Below are 24,105 nucleotides of genomic sequence, written 5' to 3'. Positions count from 1 at the left end.
CATCATATTTTAAGCATCCCTGCTAACAAATGACAGTGCTGCGTGAATGTGCATATTTTCTGAACATCAGCTCTGCATGATTTGGGGCCTCAGCAATTTTAGCGACGTTCTCTCTCTTGCACGTTGTAATCTATGTGACTGATTTTCAGAAAGGAATTAAAGGGAAGTGGAAAGCCACAGTGCCATGGAAACTGCATACAGCCAGGTCCAGGTGAAAGGAAATGGGATCTATCCATTGAATGGAGTAGAATGGTGCAATCTGTACCTTCTTACTTTGCTTACATTGAACTGCGGGTTCCATTTTACTGCCCATTCATCCAGTTTGGAGCAATCCTCTTGGAGATCATTTTGTTTTAACTCACTGGACAATCTGGTATCATCAGAAAGCATGGCTACCACACTGCTCATCCCAAACTATATTATTTATGAACAAGTTAATGTTTTGTATGTGGGTGCCATGAATGAGTACCTCTGGTTACGTACTTAATTCGTTCCGGAGGTCCGTTCTTAACCTGAAACTGTTCTTAACCTGAAGCACCACTTTAGTTAATGGGGCCTCGCCACCACCGCACAATTAGTTAATGCTGCCACGCCACCACTGCACGATTTCTGTTCTCATCCTGAAGCAAAGTTCTTAACCCAAGGTACTATTTCTGGGTTAGCGGAGTCTGTAACCTGAAGTGTATGTAACCTGAAGTGTATGTAACCCGAGGTACCACTGTACAAACACACACACATACATTATATGTAAGTGGCTACAATTATTGCTAGGAGATATGGCTAGCAAGGCCAATCTTACACTTTAATAACTGTAGATATGTACTACTGTTGTACTGTGTATTTTGGGTCTATGAACTGCAATAAAGCTCTCTCTCTGTGTGTGTGCATAGCAGAGAAAGGGGCCATGGAGGAGATGATGGGAGATGGAAGGAAGCAGGTTTTCAGCAGTCTGTACAGAGATTCAGCAGGCCCACAACCCACCTATTCAGAAAAGGGACAGAACAATACAATACAAGAACTTTGCTGTGTCAAAAAAGGGATTTGAACAAAATATAGGTAAAATTTCCAGGGAAAATCAAAAGCACACTGGCCAACAGAGCTTGCATTTTTTGTTTTGTTTTCGGCAATAAAAAAAGTGGAAGCAAAAGATAAAAGACTGAAAATGGGCAAGTGGTCTAAAACGAGCAAAAGTTGAAGAAGCCTAAGATTCTAAGACAGAATTGGTCCTCCAGATGTGGCTGGGCTACAAGTCACATCATCCCTGGCATGGATTGATGAGAGTTGTAGTTCAGTACCATCGTGGGGGGGGCACTGGCTCCCCTCCCCTCCTCTAAGAGGAGCAGATGATAAAGAGGAAAGGAGCCACAGCAGTAGCAGCCCAAAGGTCCCCTCCAGGTGTCCTTTCTGTTGAACAATCATAATTATTTGTGCTCAGGATGTTATCATTGAATTTACAGTGGTACCTTGGGATGCGAGCAGGATCCGTTCCAGAGCCCCGTTTGCGTCCCAAATGGAATGCAAGACGCGACGGTGCGTCTGCGCGTTTGCAGGTTGCGTTTTGGCACTTCTGCGCATGTGCGTGACACCATTTTGACGGTCTGCGCATGCGTGTGTGCGAAACCCGGAAGTAACGCACTCTGTTACTTCCGAGTCACCACGGAGCTCAACCCGAATTTGCCTAACCTGAAGCATATTCATCCCGAGGTATGACTGTATAGGCGATCATACTTTGCTCTTGTGAAAAAATGAAGCTCTTGCTTCATTTGCATCAGATGCATGTCTTATAATTTCTTGCTAAAATCCTGTAACTTTTTAAACTACAAACCACTTTTTTGTTCCACTTTTGTTGTGCTATAGTACCAGAGTGCCCCTCCACAGGGCGATAATATGGTAACATAGGGGAACCATCGTAGAACAACTAAGAAAGTGAAATGATGTGTGGACAATCCAGTATAAATCCACCATTAATGCACTATTATTGCATGAGTGGCATGTTGCATCATACACCTACATTGTCCGTCCCTCCGCCCCCCCCCCCCAAAAAAACAGTCTGGAGGGACCCTAATGAAGGAATCCCAAAGCTGGCATGCCCAGTGGCAGAGCTTCATGCTCTGGCATTGGGAGGCGGAGAGCAGGCAGGGCCAGGGCTGGCGCGCATCCTGGGGGTGTGGCGCACTGCCCATAGGGGCATGGTGTGTGTCCTGGGGGCATGGTGCCCAGTGCAGGCAGGGGGGGCAGCCACGATGGCACCCCACCGGGATCGTGCTGCCAGGGGCGGTGCTCTCCCCCTGCACTCCTCTTCCCCCGCCAGTGGGCATGCCACCACAGGGGGGGAAAAGTAATCATATACTCATATACTCTGGAGGTAGAGAAGACTTGAAAAGATACTCTGACAATAACCTTAACTGACAAACAGGTTCATGACAGAAAGAGTAAGCAAATGAAGGGGGGGGGGGAATACATTTTCAAACTGTCAAATTATATTGCTGTAACCTTTTCCTTTCTAAACTTGTAGCTGAAGTTAGTAAATATTTGGACTCTTGCTTTCTGGCCCAGCTTCCATCTGCTTCAAGGCAAAAGGAAATGAGTTTCATTCCAACATATTAATTGCAGCTGACATTAATATTCGCCATGAACTTTCAATTTGATTAATTTCACAATTTGCGCAACACCAGTTCAAACTGAGGTATTTGTCCAGGAAAATAAAATAATTGAACTTGGTTTGCAAACAAGAAAAGTACTGTTAATTCCGATGGTTTTTACATGCTTTAATTAAATTTAATAATAATGTTCTTCACTGAGAGTTGTGTGACCAAAGAATGATGCTTATTTACTGCTGAATGTGATGATTCTGTTCTGAAGACAATCACATCTCTTGCATTAGCTGCAGAAGAAATTGGCAGCAATTTTGACAAGTTTTCCTTGAAAGTATTTGTGGCAGAATGACTGCACTCCGATGCACCAGTGTCTACATCTGCCAAAATTTGTGAGAATTAGAGTTTGTCTGTATGATCTATTGAGACAGCATATTTTTCAAGGTGGTTTTGATTCACCCTTCATGATTGTCAGCAGCCAAACAAGCCACAACTCTTTTGACTCCAGATTGAAAATATTCAAGCAACATTCCAAAGAGAACTTAAAGAAAAATACAACTGTATCCTAATCGTAACACTTTCAGCTGTAATTATTGTTATCATTATTTGAGATTACAGCGGCTTGCTATACAAAAATGTATCCAAGAGACTTATAACATATTTAAATCCATAAGCATAAGTAAAATCAGAATTACTCCAACAGCTCTCCAAAAATTCAGGCAGCTGACATTCCCATCCCTATCTGGAGGTGTCAGAAATTGGACCTGTGACCTTCTGTATAATAAGCAGGTATTCTACCACTAAGCTCTGGCCTTCCCCATTTGTAACATCTCAAGGTTGCACTGAGGAAAGCAGTGACATGCCAAATGATTAAGCCACCAATTGGCATCCAAATTTCCAGTGGGTTAAAATGAATGCAGCTTCAAGACACAACATAGGTGATGCAGATATAGATTTAAATTGGTAAAGGTAAAGGACCCCTGACCATTAGGTCCAGTCTCATCTCGCTTTATTGGCCGAGGGAGCCAGCATACAGCTTCCGGGTCATGTGGCCAGCATGACCAAGCCACTTCTGGCAAACCAGAGCAGTACACGGAAACGCCGTTTACCTTCCCGCCGGAGAGGTACCTATTTATCTACTTGAACTTTGACGTGCTTTTGAACTGTTATGTGGGCAGGAGCTGGGACTGAGCAATGGGAGCTCACCCCATCATGGGGATTTGAACCGCCGACCTTCTGATCGGCAAGTCCTAGGCTCTGTGGTTTAACCCACAGTGCCACCCGCGTCCCTATTTAGATTGATAGTTGCTTATTTACAAAAAAACAAAAAACACCTTGATAAAACAAGCAAGCAAACAAGAAAACATTTCCTTTATTGATTGTGAATACTCCAGTACCTCTTGGCTGTTCGGCCTGCAGTAGAGCTGTTTCAATGATGGTACCATCTCTTCAGTTGTTGTTCAAGTCTGGTTCCTATAACTTCTGACTATTTGGCCATGCTGGCTGCAACTGATATAAGTTAGAGTCTTGCAACATTTGCTGGGCCACAGGTTCCTTCTCCCTTTTTAAACTTGTTTCCAATGGTGATCTGCTGTGAAGGTCTTTAGACATATAGTTAAAGCAACCATCTATCCTGAATATTTTTCAGTCAATATGAACCACCATTGCCAGACCCAAAATACAAAATTTGAGGGAGTCAATAACAAAGGAATTAGGGATGCTTTACTTCAGAAGCTCAGATATCATTGCTATTACCCTAGTTCATAATAGACTGCCAAATGATTGGTAAAGATTCATTGTTTAGATCTTGAAAAGATTCATTGTTCCCTATCTCTGTGAAAATAATGATAAAATAAAAGGGCATGTATAAGGCAATACAGAGTTGAAGATCACAGCGTAACTTACTTTTACGACAGAAACACCTTCAGTGGTTATCATTATTTTGAATTCAAAAACCTGCTTGAAAAGCCAAACACGTACATCATTTCCAGAGCACCATATGGATACTGTCAAAGATTAGACTAATAGTACAATCATCTATCTAGTATTATGCCCATTAAAGCTTTGGAATATGAAATTAAGTGGCTCAAAGTGTTACATTAAATATTAGACATTAAACTGCTTCAACTGAATTACAAAGCCTGCATATTTAAGAGGTCTAAGAAAAGAAGCCAGATTTATGTGTGTGAGAGAGTGTGTGCATTGTGTGTGTGTGTGTGTGTGTGTGTGCGCGCATGCGCGCATGCGCCTAGGTCATAATCCCTTAATGTGTTTTTTCCTTCTTTCTATGTGTTCTTTTACCTATTAATTGCAGTACTGAACGGCATCTAATTTACAGCAGGAGATAAATGTGTATAATATCATGGCAGCCTAGGTTCCTTCTTTTTTACTACTCCCTTTTATCACTTATTCACACAATAAGAAGTGCAGCTTATTCAAGGTATGATATAAAGATGGCTGTTAAAACACTCCACTGACATAGACATTATGCACACACTGAACAATTTATTTCTACCATGAAGAAGTATATCAAGAAGAGTGCCCCCTGCACCAGCAGCCCTCTGGGAACTAGGACTTAACAGAAGGATGAAAAACATCAGGCCCAGGTGCAAAATGCAGCTCCTCCAGTATCTGGTCCTCAGGACTCTCCTCAAATCACCCCTCCTCTCAAGCTGCACACCTCACTGGCTCTGCCTTGCATGCTCCTTGAGTGTTTTTGCCTGGCTTGAATATGTTCACTAACTATGGTCATGCTTTTCTTGCTTGCCTGGCTGTAAGGCAGAACAGAGTATGTGAGTTTGTGTGCAAGCTAGACTTCTATACAAAGGAAGAATCATAGCATTATAGAGTTGGAAGGGACCACGAGGGCCATTTATAGTCCAGCCCCCTGCAATGCAGGAATATTTTGCCCAACATGGGGCTCACACCCATGACCCTGATATTAAGAGTCTGAGCTACACACATCAAGATTCATATTTTCTTGCTACGGCCTTATTTACCACAGGCATGTGTGTCCGGCCTGGCCCTGCTCCCCCCCATAGGCGGCCCAGAAGTGACTGTGATTCTCAAGCAGAAAAAGCTTCTCCACACCTTTTCTTTTTCATGAAATTTTATTAAGGCTTTTTCATAATACAATACAATAAGAAACAAAGTAATCTAAATGAAAACAGAAAGAGTGAGAAAAGGAAAAAAATGCACTTGGGCAAAGTCCTCTCTCAAAGATAGAGCTGAACCCTTGCCTCACACAGAAGGGGGACACGGGTGGTGCTGTGGTCTAAACCACTGAGCCTAGGGCTTGCCGATCAGAAGGTCGGCAGTTCAAATCCCCGCAATGGGGTGAGCGCCCGTTGCTTGGTCCCTGCTCCTGCCAACCTAGCAATTCAAAAGCACATCAAAGTGCAAGTAGATAAATAGGTACCGCTACGGTGGGAAGGTAAACGGCATTTCCATGCGCTACTCTGGTTTCACCAGATGCGGCTTAGTCATGCTGGCCACATGACCCAGAAAAACTGTATGTGGACAAACGTCGGCTCCCTCGGCCAGAAAAGTGAGATGAGCGCTGCAACCCCAGAGTCGTTTGTGACTGGACTTAACTGTCAGGGGTCCTTTACCTTTAAAATAGGGTTTTAAAATAGGGTTGAGAGGGGTGATGAACAGGAACTGGATTCTTCTGCTTAAGATGGAGAATATGATTCTATGCAGTGCTGGTCACTGTTCCTTCATGAAGAGCTTCCCTTGTGTTTTGGCCTGTTTATGTCCATATGATTGCAATAGGATAGACAGGGATGGGAACATGTGGGCCTCCGGGTGCACTAAATCATGACCTATGAATCTCCCATTCTAATATAGGTGGAGTCAGAGAAAAAATAAATTGAAACACTCAATGGTACACATCTATGTGAAACAATTCTAAAAATTCAGATGTGATAACCATAGTAAGTGTGGCTCAATAATGTAATGATATAAAAATAGTAGATGCAGGCTTATTATGATATGCATTCCTCATCTGGCAAATCAAAGCAGCATTAGGGCTTTAAGAAGCAGTTTCCTTTAGTATGGATTATTTTCTCCCCAAGTAAAACATACAGTGATGCATTCTCATTGCATGGAAATCAGGTACCAATGTTTAACATCCTCAAACCCACTTTCAACTCCCACATTACATTGACTATTCTGCCATTGCAATTCATTTCGACCAATGTGCCTCCCAGGAGTCTTGCAAGATTCTTTCTCAAGTGCCACCAAGCATGTATTTTGGTCTCCATTCCTTCATTCATGAACTGTTTTCAGTGTAACACAGAAAGCTAAAAAGGAATACTCTTTATACGGAACATACATTTCAATCAAGGCGCCTCAGTCATTCAATTTATAAATGTTGCAAATTCCTATGCAGTCCTCTTGAAAAAAATACCATGTGGAGCTAAAGCAACAATTTCAGCAGCAATTCAGGAAGTTAAAAAAATTCATGTTACTCCTGGATTCTGCTACGTGTGGGCAGACTTGTTCATGTGGCATTCGGCATAGCTGGCTAGACTGCCTTACTATTCTCTGAATGAAAAGTGGCATATAAATTATTCAAATAAAATAAATGATGGGAGTTGTATTCCAGCAACACTAGTCATGGGTCAGCCAGAAGAGCCACATAGGCTTGAAGTGGAGAGGAGCAACTCCTAGGGGAATATTGGATAGTTTAAAGCAGCCTTCCTCAACCCTGCAGTCATTTTGGACAACAGCAAGGATTAGGGTTAATTGCAGCAATAAAACTACTAGCATATTTGCAAAGCTAAGCAGGGTCCGGTATGGTTTCAAATTGTAAGGGGGACTGTGTGTTAAGAGATTCCTGCATTTCAGGGAGTTGGACTAGCTGACCCTTCCAACTTTATTATTCTATGATTCCAACTCCCATCAGCCTCAGTCAGAATAGCCAATGCCCAGTGATGATGGCTATCACAACCCAAAACATCTGTAGGGCACCAAGTTGAGACTTAAGGAAACAGAATATCCAGGGAAGAGTTTATCAAGCTCATTGAGAGTTTTGCACAAGCCTCTGCAAGGCATCTGGTAAGCATAGCAAAGCAAATGTTTCATGCAGTGTAGATTGCATTATCAGCTTTTGATTATGATTGGGATGATTTATCACTGCCGCCACCACTAACACAATGTATTTCTAACATACCTTTTAGGTTATACACCTTCCCAAAGTGGGTTACAAATAATTAATAAAATACAACATTAAAATGCCAAGATTTGAAATAACAGTCGAAGCAATTAACAACATGAAAACAGTAACTAGATAAAATTTACCGGTAAGTTCTTAAGAGGAAACAACAATAACCATAAAGCTACCCAAATGTAAACCAGAATAAAAAAGTCTTTTTTCCAATCTTCTAAGGGACAGTGGTACCTCGGGTTACATACGCTTCAGGTTACATACGCTTCAGGTTACAGACTCTGCTAACCCAGAAATAGTGCTTCAGGTTAAGAACTTTGCTTCAGGATGAGAACAGAAATTGTGCTCCGGTGGCACAGCAGCAGCAGGACGCCCCATTAGCTAAAGTGGTGCTTCAGGTTAAGAACAGTATCAGGTTAAGTACGGACCTCCGGAACGAATTAAGTACTTAACCCGAGGTACCACTGTATATGGATATTCCAAGGGAGGGTATTATAGAGGTATAGGGCCACCACTGAAAAGGGGGCCAAGAACAACTGCCACAGGTTAACTATGCCTACTAGCGACAATGACTATGTTTTATGGTTGGAGGAAGTATGCCTCTGAATAACCCTTGCTGGGGATACCAAGTGGGGAAAGAGCTATTACACCGAGGTCCTGCTTTCAGAATTCCAGTGGGCATTTGGTTGGCAACAGAGTGAATAGGATGATGGATTAGATCCAGCCTGGCCTGGTCCAGCAGACTTTTCTTTTGTTCTTGTGATCATTCAGCAACTGTGGCTTAACCAGAATTTTGCAGTTCTCAGAAATGGAGACCTACCTTAACCATAAAAGCTTTTTTAAAAATATATTAACTTCAGAAATTGTTTTTTTTTTTTCCTTAAAAGAATCAAAGGTTAAGAATAGGTCACCCCCTGCTTTGAGATACAACCCACCGTTCAGTCTGTGGGCATGACTCTCAATGAGTGAGGCAGACAAATGTGTAAGGAACAAGCTAACTTCCCTTCTTGATCATTTAGGACAGAGGTTACTTCTTGTCAAGAAGCTTTTAAAGGTGGGTGGGCTGTAGTTCAGCAGCTGAGTATGTACTTTGACTGTATAGGAAGCCAGATTCACTAGCGAGTACATATAGTTTAAAAGATCTCTGGTAGAGGAGCTAGAAAATTCCCCCCTGGATTGTTGCTGCAAGCCAGAACAGACCATAGGTGGACCAATGGCTTGAATATAGGTCTGTGCCTTGTCACATAATCTGCTCTGGCCAATTGATGCTCAAGAGATTTTTTGTGGAGAGGCCAAACTTGATACCTTGTAGCTCCCATTTTTGGCCAGAGCATGGCAAGGATTCTGGATCCCTGCCTGAAATCCTCCAAAGGTCATGACCTGTAGTAAGCTTGACCCTTTGTCCTACAAGAATAATGCTTATGCCTAAAGCATTCCTGGACAGGTCTGCTGAAACTCTTCTGGATCCTGCAAGTAAAGAGGCTCTTCTCTCTGGGCGTCTTGTTTTATTTTTGAATTGCTGTAAGGATTTCCCTCCACCCACCTTAACTACCTCCTTGAGGAGTTATTGCAGCTTTTAGAGGGTGATAAATTAGATACAGCCCTTTAAAGCCTACAACTGGCAGTGGAATTTTTCTTTCCTCTCCTAAAGTTGAAAATCATCTGCCTTCAGATTTCCAGTCTTTTGGCAACGGGCTGTGGTAAATTAATATGCTGAGTCAACAAGCCATCTTCCAATTCTGGTTGCTCTGCACTTGAGAAAATGCTGATGTGTGTGTGTGGTCTTGCATGCATGCATGCGCGCACGCACACACACACACACACACACACAAACTGCTTTGTGACAGATCTGGCTGGCTTTCTCCACTAATGAAAGTCATTGTTTTGGATCCAATGGTTTAGAAATTCTTTCACCAAGGACAATCTGTCCCCATTAGATAGACATAACTTGCTTAGGCTGCCTGCCTGCCTGCCAGGCTATTACTTTTCCATTGTTATCTGACTACAGCCATCAACTGTATAGACACTGGAGTGATAAAAATGTGTCCAGCTGACACACAAGCTGATATCCAGCTGCCTGCAAGCTCCATAAATCTCTCTCCCCCTCGTTTTTTATAAGCAAAGCTAGCACTCAGATTCCAGGGGCCTTTGGACAAGTATCCTGTTTCTGCCAACCCTGAGTGGTGTGGCTCAAGTTCCTCTTTATTAACAAGTCGGGTTCGGGAGCTGTCCAGCACTGTAAGGGGCAGCTCCTTGGGAAGTTTTCCTGTAGCAGGAAAGGAGCTGTCCAGTCAAGAAGCCACGTTGTACCAGCTGAGCTGGGAATTCAAGCTGAGTTTCTCCACCCGACATCCAACATTTTCTCACTAGAAAACACTAGCAATTCCTATAGACTTGGGGGAGTGCACATGTCAATAAAACTTCTGCCGAGATTGCCATCAACTCCCGTATGTTGTCACAGCCATATTCTGCGAAGAGCCATAATGTTTCTACATGCAGAGTCATAGAAAAATAGGGTTGGCAAGGGTCCAGAAGCCCATCTGCTTGATGCCAGTAATTCAGAGCTACAGCATCCCACAACAGATGGCTGTCCAGCCTCTACTTGAAAACCTCTGTTGTGGGAGAGTGAACACACACAGTAACTGGTTCCATTGCTGAACTGCTTGGACAGTTCCAAGCTTAGTCAGTATCATAGATAAGATAGCTCTCTGGACTAGCTCCAGAAGGTGGGCCCCACTCAGCCATGAAGCTCACTGGATGACCTTGGGGAGGTCACCATCTCTCAGATTAACCTACTTCATGGGGTTGCCATGAAGATGGAAGAAAATGGAAGAGGGGTGGAGTAAAAAGTTAGTTTCAAAAATAGGAGGTAGATTTTTCAGGACTGTGTTTATAACTTGAATCTGTGGCAGGTAAGAAACTGCATAAAATGTGACCTTGGGCACATAATTCAGTTACCCAAGAGCACCATATTTCAGTTTGCTTTAAATAAAGTTTAAAATAAAGGCATACAGGTAGGTGGTGGGTTCAATGCTTCATCTCAGAAGCCAAAAGACTTGTTGAATATGGTATCTGGGGGTTGGGGAAGGGGCTTAGTGTTCTTAAAAAAGATTATTTTCCCTGCCAGTGAATAACAGTAGAATATGCTATTCATTCAGATTAGCTTTGAGCATGCCACTACCTCAGGTGTGTATCCTTCATAAGAGAAGAAAAGCTATAGTCTTCCACCTTCTACCTGGTCCCCTCTCTCAGAGCAAAGCAGTTGGCTGGCTGCCTCCCTCTCTTACATTTGCACAACTAGCTGGGCAGGTGAAACCGAGATTCTGTATCCTGAATGGAATCTAGATCTTGTAGGAGAGCTAGCTGAATCACCATAACTGAATGAAGAAATCTGAAGCTTGCATCAGAAGCTGGGAAGTGGGATGACAGTTGCATGGTCCAGAATCTAGGAGGGAACATGGGCATTTTCTCATTTCACATGGATCTGTTATGACTCCAGCAATGACTCCAGCATTGAATCCAAGGCTACAGTGTTGCCAGCTAAGGAATGAGCTCCTGGGTCTCACCCTAAGGCTGCCAATCAGAGGGCCACTCAACCTGGTAGGCGGGAGTCTGCTGAACCACATATCATAGTATAGTGGTACCTCTGGTTGTGAATGGGATCCGTTCCAGAACCCCATTCACAACCTGAGCAGAATGCAACCTACGTCTGTGTGTCTGCAGGTCGCGACTCGCTGCTTCTGTGCATGCGCGTGACATCATTTTGAGCATCTGTGCATGCGCAAGCGGCGAAACCCAGAAGTAACCCATTCCGTTACTTCCAGGTCGCCATGGGACACAACCTGAAAAGATTTAACCTGAAGCAAACGTAACAAGAGGTATGACTGTATTTCTGGTATGCTGACCGTAATAAATTGATGAGACGCTAGTGATAATGATATCTCATACCCCAAGGCCTATAGATATGGAGCCAGGAGCCTCTTGAGCATCTTCTTCTTGGCCCAATGAATCAAGTGCCTTATATGCTACCTTATCACTTCAGTGGTGCAGAGAGCACACCAGGTAAGAAGTCATAGAGCACAGGAACAATACAATATTCAGACCAGAGAGCTGGCTCTTTAAGAGACACCATTTCTCCCATAAGGGGGTACAGCATGTTGCTTACTAGGAGCTCTCCTTGCTTTTGTAGCACCCAACTTGCATTGCCCTAGGCTGTCCTCAGCAGGATAAGACCAGACCAGACAGCAACAGGACAGAATAGATCAAAGTGCAGCTTTCAGTTTTTCGTCTTGTGATTTAGATTGCCTGGGTACAAATATTTCATGTGCTTTTCTGCAGCACACTTGCCTAAAAGAACAAAGATGGATAATCTTATGCTTGATTGTCCCTAGGAATGTGATACATTCTTTGCCCCCTTTTCCCACCCTCCCTTCTATTACGGTTTCATTACATCTTCCTTCAAGTGCTGCAAGCTTCACTACATAACTGATTTATTTCTTAAAAACAAAATATAGATGATTTCTTCCCCAGCACCGCTTGGCAATATTGTTATTTTCTGTACATCTGGCTTATCATTTGCTTGGCTTGTTATCATAAACAGCTCTAATTCCCATTTAAATCTTTCTCAATCCTCAGCAGCATAATTTGCTAAATTCCACATGCAAGGAGCTTTTTAAATACTCAAGCTGCTTAGAATTCTTTACATTGTTCTTTAATCTCTTCAGCATACTTTTCACTCCTGATATCATGCTCTAAAACTCTGGTTCTGTTCTGGCATATCAATACAGGGGTGGGGGACCTGTGGCCCTCCAGACATCTTTGGACTACAACTCCCATTATCTCTTGCCATTGGTTATGTTCTCTGGGATTGATGGGAGGCAAATTCTAACAACATCTGGATGGCCACAGGTTTCCCATCCCCAAAGTAATAGGAAAGCCAGGATAAATTAATTCATCCTACAGTAAGAGATTTCCATCATGTATACTTCATCTTACCTTATTACATGTCTAATCTGGAACTCCTAAACACCAATTCCAGCAAATACTACAAGATGTAAGTTCTGAAGTGCACCCAGATGCAAATGGAAAAGAATGTGGGGAAAGTTGTGAAAAAGGAGAGGTGGAGAAGTTGCTATCAAATCCACTGCTGGTAAATTTAGGGGCATAGAAAATTACAGTTGTCCACCAGTCATACCCGTGGTCCATCAAGCTCAGTGTATTTTACACAGACTGACAACCACTTTCCAGGTTTCAGGAAGAATGCTCACCTAGCACTACTTGGAGATGTCAGGGATTGAACCTAGGATCTTCTGCATGCAAATCAGATACTATTCAACTATGTTATATCTTTCCCTTTTCCCTGGAAACAGGGGGGGGGGGTCCTACTTTTTGGAATCAATCAGTATTAGAATCTACGGAATCAAAAACATGGCCTGCAGGGTCTGATCCACTAGCCAGATCCAGTTCCCCACCCCTGCCATAACTATACCTGGGGAAACCTTCAGTATCAAGGACTCCCTCCATATCCTCAATGTTACCTTTTGGATAGGAACCTATTCACAGTTCAACTTGCTCTCCCTGGACAAATGCACACTCTATCTTAAAATCACAGAATCATAGAGTTGGAAGAGACCACAAGGGCCATCAAGTCCAACCCCCTGCCAAGCAGGAAACACCATCAGAGCACTCCTGACATATGGTTGTCAAGCCTCTGCTTAAAGACCTCCAAAGAAGGAGACTCCACCACACTCCTTGGCAGCAAATTCCACTGTCGAACAGCTCTTACTGTCAGGAAGTTCTTCCTAATGTTTAGGTGGAATCTTCTTTCTTGTAGTTTGGATCCATTGCTCTGTGTCCGCTTCTCTGGAGCAGCAGAAAACAACCTTTCTCCCTCCTCTATGTGACATCCTTTTATACATTTGAACATGGCTATCATATCACCCCTTAACCTCCTCTTCTCCAGGCTAAACATGCCCAGCTCCCTTAGCCGTTCCTCATAAGGGTGCAGCTTGATCTACATGTAACCTAATAGGGAGAAAGCCCCACAGAATATAGTGCATCTTCAAATAAGACACAGCTAATCTTCAAATAAGACAATGAAAAATGATTCAAAAACTGGCACTTTATTCCTGGAGTAAGGAACCTTTGAACTGTTGCGAGAATACAACTCTCATTATCCCTGACTATTGGCCAGACTGTGACTGATGGGAGTTCAGAGTCGAACAATATCTGAAGGGCCACAGGTTCCCCATCATTTATTTATTCCATTAAAAAACTAAAAACCTGTACAGTGGTACCTCGGGTTAAGTACTTAATTCGTTCTGGAGGTCCGTTCTTAACCTGAAACTGTTCTTAACCTGAAGCACCACTTTAGCTAATGGGGCCTCCTGCTGCTGCCGCGCTGCCGGAGCACAATTTCTGTTCTCATCCTGAAGCAAAGTTCTTAACCTGAAGCACTATTTCTGCGTTAGCGGAGTCTGTAACCTGAAGCGTATGTAACCTGAAGCGTATGTAACCTGAGGTACCACTGTACAAACAAACAAAATAGATTAGCTTAGCTCTCTATTACACAGTACCTGTTAAACTCACAAAAGGGAGGTGAAAGAGTAAAGTAAAAAACAGAACCAGGGGGTCTTAGATTATTCTGAATTAATAATAATCATGGATCCTGGGTATTTGGCTGAAAATAGGCATATAGGGTTTTTTCTTCCATGTTGGCCCCATTTCAGAAGAAGAAAACATAATTAGGGAAGAAAAAATAGAAGGTAGACATTTTCTCTCTCTTTTAAGGTGTTTGAAAAATGAAATTTTATTGCACATGAGGAGAATGAAAAATTAAGTAAGATTAAAAATGTTAAAAGAAAATGTGTTAAAAGAACCAATTACATCCAATTATTTCACACAGGTAAAAAGGCACCCACTTGTCTGTAATCACGTTTTAGAGGGGAGGGTTTTTTGTAGCTTGTTTTACTCATTTAAATCCTAAAATAAACAAGTTATAGCTAATATATTTATTTATTTTACAGTCCATTTTATTATTAGGAAATTTTATTTATTATTTTTATTTCATTTATTAAGAAAATGGCTCAGCATCTCAAGTCTGATTCATATATTACCAGTAATGCCACATTACACAGCAACATCATTGCCAATGTCTGAAGAGAGCTGATTGTGTGGTTACAGTGTGGTTCCCAGGCCAATGTCAGTTGCCTCCAGATGCTGGTATATTTCTGTTGTGTCCCACCATCTTCCTGGTAGTACCAGTCCTGAATTAAACAAAACCTCGGAAGAAGAGAGGGACTATATAGGTAGCCTTGGTACATATGGGACACAAGAAGCATAAACTGCTCAAGGAAGCCATGAGTTCAAAAGAAAAAAACAGAACCCACCCAGTGCAGAAGCAGCACCTTATCTTACCGGGCTCCCTGCAAGATAGCTATCTGAGACTGCTCTGTAAACAGTGCCGGATTTATGTATAAGCTAAACAAGCTATAGCTTAGGGCCCCACTCCCTTGCGGGCTCCCAAAAAAATTAAAGGAAAAAACCTGGATGTACATTTCCAAAATATAAGATAAAGAATAAATAAAATAAAGCGTCTGCGGATTTACGCCGGACAAGAGTGTAAACAGAGGCTGAACATGGAGCCTGGCACACTTCCCTTGCGTAACTCTGCTTGCAAGCTATCCGTGCCTCCTGCAAAAGTCCTCCTCAGGCCTCTTTCTCTTGCCAGTAGCCGAGCGTAACACAGCGGTGAGAAGCAGATTGCAGACAGTGGGGTAATAAATCAGAGCAGACACAAGGCAGTCCTTATCTTCTCTTGGCTTTAATCATGAAGAATAACACCATAAATTCAGACCTGGCGAGAACTGACACATTCTCCCTCTCACATAGCGTCCCAGAGTCAGACTGAAACACTTAGAGTCAAACCACTCCCTTAAGTGTTTCTAACCACGCCTCAGGAAAGAGACGTCACCAGAACTCTTTAACTCTGTGAGTTCTGAAACCATTAACACCCCCTCTCGTCACGAATCCTGAGGGAAACTGTGAACCCCTATTTACAGACCTCTTTGAGTTCAACTCACCTCCCATTGCCTTTTGCCTCCCACTGGCATCTATCCCAGGCAATTGTTGAATCCCTTCCACACTCCCAGAATCACACTGTGCGAAACCAACCCACGCACTGGTGACCTGAAACCTCTCAGGTGGAATCCCCTTTGTGGTCCGAGTTGACCGCCGGAGCACAACCTTGGGCGCTCCTCCTGACCCACTGGGGTCAGCAAGTGTGTCTCCCAGCACAGAGGACTCCCCCTCTGACTTGCTGCGTCTTCGGGCCTCCTGCACTTGGCAAACAGGAGATGAAGGCTCACTCTTGGGTTCTCTCTTAACCTGGGGAGAAACCCACCCCTGTGCTTGACCATCATCAGCAACCTGGTCTTCAGCAACAGGCTCCGCCTCTGCCTCTCCTTCCTCCCTTTCTTCCTCCTTTTCCTCCCCCCCAGAATCGGACAAGCATTCTGAGAGAAAATCAGAACCATACCTAGGTTGTGACCAACCACCCTGCTCAAAGAACTCAGCATGCTTGCTGACCAGCAGCGTGGTCTGATCACCCTCTGGGTATGCAAACTTCCACCCATTTGTTGCAGGATCATACCCACAGAAGATCATGTCCTGGTACCTAGGACCACCCTCCTTCCGTTGCGCTGTTGGTATTGGCACTGAAGCCTTGGAACCAAACGAACGGAAGAAATGCACCTGTGGCTTCCTCTTGTGCAACAGAAAAAACGGTGTGTCACCTACATCGTGATTGTAGGACCTGTTAAAAATATAGCTGGCAAACTTCCAAGCCTCACTCCAAAAGCTCTGAGGCAGCCCAGAGTCACACAGTAAAACCCTGACAACTTCAGCCAGTGCTTCACTCCTGTGCTCTGCCACGCCTCTCTCTTGAGGAGACTTTGCACCCGTCACCTGGTGACGAATTCCCTTTTCCTTGAAGAACTCCTTCAGAGCAGACCCAGTGAACTGTGACCCACGGTCGCTCCTGAACTCTTGCACCTTGGTGGAGAACCTTAGTTCTACCTCCGCAACCCAATCCTGGATGAGTTGCGCCGCCTCTCTCTGCGACCTGAGAGAAAAAGACCATAAATTCTGAGTAAAATCATCCGCTATCATTAGCAGATACCTGGCCCCACCCAGACTCTCACACTTCATTGGCCCTGTAAGGTCTGTGTGAATCAACTCAAAAGGTTTTGTGGTTACCCTCTTTACCCCGGGAAACCTGCACCTTTGAACCTTGCTGCATGCCCTGCACACTAGGGATCCCTCACATGGCGTGATTTTACATCCTTTGGTGCAGCCTGGCAACCTTTTAACATCCTCCAGACAAGCATGAGACATTCTCTTGTGCCATACATGAACACATGAATCATGGCTGGGAACACTAGCACACTGCGCCTGTGCTTTTCCTGCATTCCCCCCACCCTCCAGAGGTGTTTCCAGAACAAAGAGATTGTCCTTGCTCTCCACGTTGACAAGTTGCCTCCCCCCTCTGAAAATGGAACAGGTATCATTTTCAAAACAAATTTTGTATCCCTGCTTCGCCAGAGCAGAAATCGATAACAGGCAACACTTCATCCCTGGTACAATGAAGCACTCCAGCTCCGCCTGCAAAACAGAAACATATACATTTGCGACTTTAGATACATTTCGTTTTGTCCCGTCAGCTAATGTAACAGTCATTCCAGCCAAAACAGCTCTGCAATTCCGCAGCTCCCCAGCAGATGGCGTTATCAGGTGATGACTCACTCCTGAATCCAACACCCACTTCACAGCTGTGTCCCTGCTGGCATTGTTGTTCAAAGTTGCCAGAGAAGCCGCGAGATGATAACAGTCTCCCTTCTCTGAGTCACGTCCTTCCTTCGCGTTCCCACGCTGGCCTCCTCTCCGAGACTGGTTCCCATGGGAAACGACCTTGGAGACATCCTGCCCGGCCTCTCTGCTCCTCTGCGGACAAGCCCGTTTTAGGTGGCTGTTCGATCCACAGACATAACATCGACGAGTGGAAAAAGCCTGAACACAGCTCTCATCTGGCTTGCCCCCCCCACCTCTGCAACCGGTGGAGCTGCCTGCGCCAGACCTGCCTTCTCGGACACGCCTCTCCTGTTCGTCCGAAAGACGCCCTGTCACGTACGATAGCGTCAAATCCTGTGGACTCATCGATTCCATGGACAGACACAAATTGTCATAGCTTTTGTCCAGAGAGCTGAGCAAAATATAAACCTTCAGCTCTTCTGAAAAGTTGACCTGCAACAGGCGCAACTCATTGAAAACAGATAGCATCTCAGTAACATGCTGTCTGATGTTCCCACCGGGACGCAGCTTCATCTCAAACAAGCGTCTGGTGGTGTGGATCTTTGCACCAGCCGTGGTTCTGTGGTGCACCCTCTCAAGGGCTTGGTAGGCCTCCTGAGCAGTCTCAAGCCCTTCAACCAGAGGAAGTTGGGAGCCCTCCAAACTGAGCACTATAGCTCCCAGGGCTTTCTGGTTTTTCCTCTGCGACGCGTGAGCAGCCGCTATGTCCGCTGCCGCTGCTCCTGCTGCAGGCGGTGGAAGAGGGGGCCCCTGGGTCGCCTCCCACAACCCCTTGGCTACCAGCCAGGCCTTTAGCTTCCGGCTCCATTCGGCCCAATTTTGTCCATTTAATTTCTCGAAGGGAACTGAGAATGATTCACGATCGTCTGCCATCTCCTCCCCCGGGGGCTAAGCTTACTCACGTCTCCCGGCAGTAGCTTCCTCCGCCTCCCGGCTCCGGCAGATCGCTTCTCCCCAGCGAGCTCCTTCCAGCTTCAAAGACACAGCTCCAGAGCTCCAGCTGGCCCCAGCAACTTTCCTGCTGGCTTCCCCCACACGTGGGACGTTCCTGCAATGCTTCAAAGCGTTAGCGAGCATCCATAACCTCTGAGAATTTACGCCGGACAAGAGTGTAAACAGAGGCTGAACATGGAGCCTGGCACACTTCCCTTGCGTAACTCTGCTTGCAAGCTATCCGTGCCTCCTGCAAAAGTCCTCCTCAGGCCTCTTTCTCTTGCCGGTAGCCGAGCGTAACACAGCGGTGAGAAGCGGATTGCAGACAGTGGGGTAATAAATCAGAGCAGACACAAGGCAGTCCTTATCTTCTCTTGGCTTTAATCATGAAGAATAACACCATAAATTCAGACCTGGCGAGAACTGACACATTCTCCCTCTCGCATAGCGTCCCAGAGTCAGACTGAAACACTTAGAGTCAAACCACTCCCTTAAGTGTTTCTAACCACGCCTCAGGAAAGAGACGTCACCAGAACTCTTTAACTCTGTGAGTTCTGAAACCATTAACAAAGCGTACATACAGCAACAGTGTTTTGTGTTGTGTAGGCTCCTATGATGTAAGTAATGTGCCTGGCCTACTAGCCTGCTCCCTAAAATATCACATATTTTGTTACGTGCAAATGGCTTTAGAAACCTATTAGGTCCATAAATTACCATATAGCATATATTCAACACACAAAAAACTGCAACAATTTGTTGTTGACAAAGGACAGCTGGACATATAAAGGGCCCCATTACGTTCAGTAGCTTAGGGCCTCACCTCATCAGACCTAAATCTGGTCCTGTCTGTAAACCCACCAAACAGTTCCATGGCCTCTCTAGAAAGGCATAATAATGAACCATGTGGCAGGAATGGGGCAGATTCAGCACTAATACAGAGAAATGTATATAGAAACCAAGTTTCTGGCTTAAGACTGTGGGAGGGGACCTGTATTAAGAGTAACAACCTAACAGGCAGGGAAGAATTGCAAAGGAGAATAATTAACCCTCTATTTTCCTCCCTTTAGTTCTGTCAGCAGTGGTGGCAGAGGGGGCAAATAGGTTCCGTGATTTTTGCCCCAAGAATAATCAAGTGAAAGACATTCTCACACTGAGATATGCTCTGCAATATTGATATTTTAGTGGCCTGCAAAAAAAAAAAAAATCCATGTCAATTCGCTTGCTGTAGAAATAACTTTTGCCTCCAGTATCTTGTAGCTGCCCAAAAATTTCAAGGTGAAACTAACAAAAAACAAAAAAAACACCAGTCCACAATTCCCTAGATATCTTATGTGATGTGGCAACAGCAGATGATATTATCAGATCCAGGAACAACTCAGTTAAGCCCATTCTCAGCTGAAACCCCAACTTTATAGCATATAGTAATAAAATATGTTCCTGTTACCACTGAGAATCTTTTTTTTTATTCTTTCAAGCATTTTGAGTAAAATATGTACAATTCCGCTCTTTAGAAGGGAGATATATGTAAGTAACCAATGAGGGAGAGCACAGTGTTCTCCTTGTGCTGCTCCTCCACAAATCATTTCCCTAACTTGATAACTCTCTTGCAATCAATATTAAAGCATGCTTCCTGATTGAAGATCAAGATTACAATTCAATCTTACATTTCCATTACACAACCAAGTTCTCTATGATTTATGAGTGGAATGGATAAACTTGATTGGAGTATATATTATTATTTTATACACTGCTGACAACAAGATATTGAAGTTTATATGGCTAATGCTGAGGACTGAATTAAATCATAATATTGTGTATAAGGCTATATTAATTCAGGTCACAGTCCTAAACATATTTACTAGGGAGTGCCGATCAGAAGGTTGGCGGTTCAAATCCCCATGAGCTCCCGTTGCTCGGTCCCTGCTCCTGCCAACCTAGCAGTTCGAAAGCACGTCAAAGTGCAAGTAGATAAATAGGTACCATTCCAGCGGGAAGGTAAACGGCATTTCCGTGCGCTGCTATGGTTTGCCAGAAGCGGCTTAGTCATGCTGGCCACATGACCCGGAAGCTGGACGCCAGCTCCCTCGGCCAATAAAGCGAGATGAGTGCCGCGACCCCAGAGTCGGCCAAGACTGGACCTAACGGTCAGGGGTCCCTTTACCTTTAAGGCCCACAGTGAGATTTACTTCTGAGTTAATGTACACAGAATTGTACTCTTCATTCTCAGCATTAGCTTTAGAATGCTTTCTTCTCCATTCCCCACAAAAGTTAAGTACTGTTCTCCACCACACAACTACTGGTTTTATGCAATGTGGTCTGCAAACAAGTTGGCAAGATGCAGTCTGATTTCAGCACCACAGCATTCTGGATAGCTCCCTACACTCAAATCCTTAAGGGAAAACATACTCTGTTATTCTTCTTGCATCTACTTTCCTTATTTATGCTTAAAAACAAACAACTTGCTTTTATCCTATCTACAAGCAGGCCACACATCCTTCCTGAGTTGAGAAGGGCATAACCTGCTTATCTTTTTCAGTCCTAGTGCTGTCGCATAGACTCTTACTGCATGTGATCTTTCTTGCTTTGTTAAGAATTTCATCCTCCTAACTACTTGGACCATGGAACCATAACCTGACCCTAAGTTTATCTCTGATCTCAGTGCTGTGCTGCTTAGCACTAAGATCAAAGAGAACTGTCTCTTATTTTAGCACTGAGATTTGAGATAACAGATCTCTGCCTCCTGATGTCCTAGAATGTCAGGTGATTGACAGGTGGGCATGGTTTGCCTAAAATGGCCTCACCGGGGCCAATGATATGGCAACACTGCTTTACAGCAGCTATATGAAGATGCGCGGCTGAGGAACCACCACCCCCCCTGAAAATGTACAAGCTGTGGAATAAGTCCTAATCTTAAGAAACCACATGATATCCCTCGCCATATTGAGGGGGTTAACTGCTATGAATCTATTTCGGTCCAAAAAAAAAATCTGCATGTCAATCTGTCACTTTTCCAAATGGGGTGATCAAAGACTGGCATTTCCTTGTGAGCTTGTGATGAATCCCATTGCTAACCAAGACTATCATATGCATACCTAACAATTATCTTCAGGTGCCAACTGCCAAAAATAGTTGAAAGGAAATGGAGACAGAGAGTCAAAGTAAGTCAGCAAACAAGAAAATCTGCTACATTCAGATTCCTTCAAACAATACCAAGTCTGCTTTGTAGCCTGTGATTACAGGTAATGAGGCTATATTAGGCAGCCATGTATGAAATTCAGTATAGAAGTAGAAGGACAGGTAATGGAAGCAGAATCATAAGGTCAGGTAACATGACTTTCCCTTTGATACTCAGAATTTTTCATTATCATTCTATGTACCACCACATCAGAGAGCATTTTAATAACTAGCATTTTCTCTGATGTGGTAACTTGCCATTCTCACATGTTGTTGGCATCCATCTGTCTCGAGAGAAAATGGGAGAGTGTGCCATTGGGGTAAAGTCACACCATTGGAGAGTTGCAGAGCATGCTGTGGCTATAGAGAGATAGGCTTTGTTGCAGCAGAGGCAGTTAGGCATCTGTTTTCGCTGTTACAGATGCACCATGGCATTTTTTTCTCTCTGCGCTCCTTCCAGAGGGCATTCCTCCTCCGGTCACAGCTGTGGATACTGACTGTATGTCCCCAGGCACTGCAGTCATCTGCAAGGGATTCCCACATGGCAGGGGTTAATGTTGCCAGCCTTCACGTCACATTTGCAGAGATCTTTGTAGTGCAAACAGGCCTGGTGCCTCAAGCCAGCTCGTGGGGATCCTGCCGTCTTCCATTCTGTGTACATGACCAGCCAGCATAGACATTGCAGAGGCAGAAGTGCAAGCATGCTGAGAATGTGGGCTTGGAAGAGCACATCTTTTTTTGAAACTTTGTCCTGCTATGTGTTGCCCAAAAGCCTCCTGACACAGAGCATATGGAAGGCATTGAGGCATCATTCATGGTGGGTGTAAGTTGTCCACAATTCACTTCCATAAAGCAGTGTGCTCAATTTTCCCCACTTGAGGAATTTGGGAGCACATAACTATAAGCTAGGGAAAAATGGGTTGTAAACACTTTTGCCCTTGAATAAGTGCTACTAAATGCTAGATACAATGCTCCAAGTCCAAATGTTTCTAGCCAGACGCAAACTCCTCAGCAAGAATAGCACTGTGATAAGCCTTGCAGTGCTGTTGGAATTGGACTTGGATTGGCAGGCCCAGATGGAGAAGGAGGAAGAACCAGAGGGGGACTGAACTGCAGGAACCTGAGTTGGAGATGGGAGTCTCCCCTTTCTGTCCTAACTTCAGCTGGTTTGGAAGGGGAAACAGGGATGCCGGGTCTCCCCTCCAACCCTTTTCTGGAGAAGGAAGTCAGTGGAGGCTGGGGAAGGCTTTGATCAGCTGATGGGAGAGGTTAAATAGGAGGTGGCCATGACCGAACAGTAGGTGCTACCTCTGCAGATAACAGACCCACTCAACCCAGCAAAGCATGCAAGCTCAGCATTCCTGCAAACTGGGAGAGTCTCATGAGTAGGCATGCCACATTTCATTTTTTAAAGCTTTGTAGGAAGGAAAGAGAAAAATTGTTAGGATATCTTTGTTGCTTCTGTTCAGTTCTGAGCTCCCTGCCCTGCTCCTGAATTCCTGAATCATGACTCCTGAGCACTCTGCTGCTGAGGCTGTACCATTTGACTGAATAAAAATCTCGTATGTACAAGTTGCTCTGACTACATGTTTTGGGTAGGAGGAAAGATGAGCACAACTTTTTTCTAAGCCCATACTTTCTATTCCTAACTCCATTAAAATTGGAAACATGTTCCCATAGCTTCTGGCTGTATTAATACATGTGCAAAGTAAAAATGAATAATAATAAAATGTTGATTTTTGTGGAATTTAGGCTCAGAATGGACAATGTGTTTTGAAAATGGGTTAAATCACATTAAGTCCTACTCAGAGTAGACATGCTGGGTTGCATCCAATGCTAGTCCCACTCAGAGTCCACCCATTGAAGAAGAAGAAGAGTTTGGATTTGATATCCCGCCTTTCACTGCCTTTAAGGAGTCTCAAAGCGGCTAACATTCTCCTTTCCCTTCCTCCCCCACAACAAACACTCTGTGAGGTGAGTGGGGCTGAGAGACTTCAAAGAAGTGTGACTGGCCCAAGGTCACCCAGCAGCTGCATGTGGAGGAGCAGAGACGCAAACCCGGTTCCCCAGATTACGAGACTACCGCTCTTAACCACTACACCACACTGGCTCTCCAGTTAATAGACACAACTAACTTAGGTTCATTTATATCAGTTGGTCAACTTTATTAAAAACTTAGCTGGATACAACCCAATGAATTGGATGGGCTTACATTTATGTTAATTTAATTTAAGGGAATCTCTTCGGAGTATGACTAGCATTGGATATATCTCTATCTCTATCTATCTATCATCTATCTATCTATCTATCTATCTATCTATCTATCATCTATCCATCTATCTATCATCTATCATCTTAGGCCTTTAA

At 44.1% G+C, this 24,105-nt stretch overlaps 1 long non-coding RNA gene across 3 annotated transcripts in view; it reads right to left on the bottom strand.

Moving 5' to 3' along the window:
* LOC308468371 overlaps positions 1-24,105 on the bottom strand; it is an 85,780-nt gene that overhangs the window by 7,231 nt on the left and 54,444 nt on the right. For 2 of the 3 annotated variants that reach the window (XR_013981604.1, XR_013981606.1), the window contains one exon: positions 13,886-14,046. The exons of the other annotated variant lie outside the window; for it this stretch is intronic. This is a non-coding gene — a long non-coding RNA (uncharacterized lncRNA). The remainder of the gene's footprint in view (positions 1-13,885; positions 14,047-24,105) is intronic. 3 annotated transcript variants of the gene reach the window in all.

Source organism: Podarcis pityusensis, assembly GCF_964106645.2.
Source record: "Podarcis pityusensis genome assembly, chromosome: Z".
In the NCBI taxonomy this organism is placed as follows: Eukaryota; Metazoa; Chordata; class Lepidosauria; order Squamata; family Lacertidae; genus Podarcis; species Podarcis pityusensis.
Note: the sequence above shows the minus strand (reverse complement) of the source record. Positions and strands in the feature narration are given on the sequence as shown.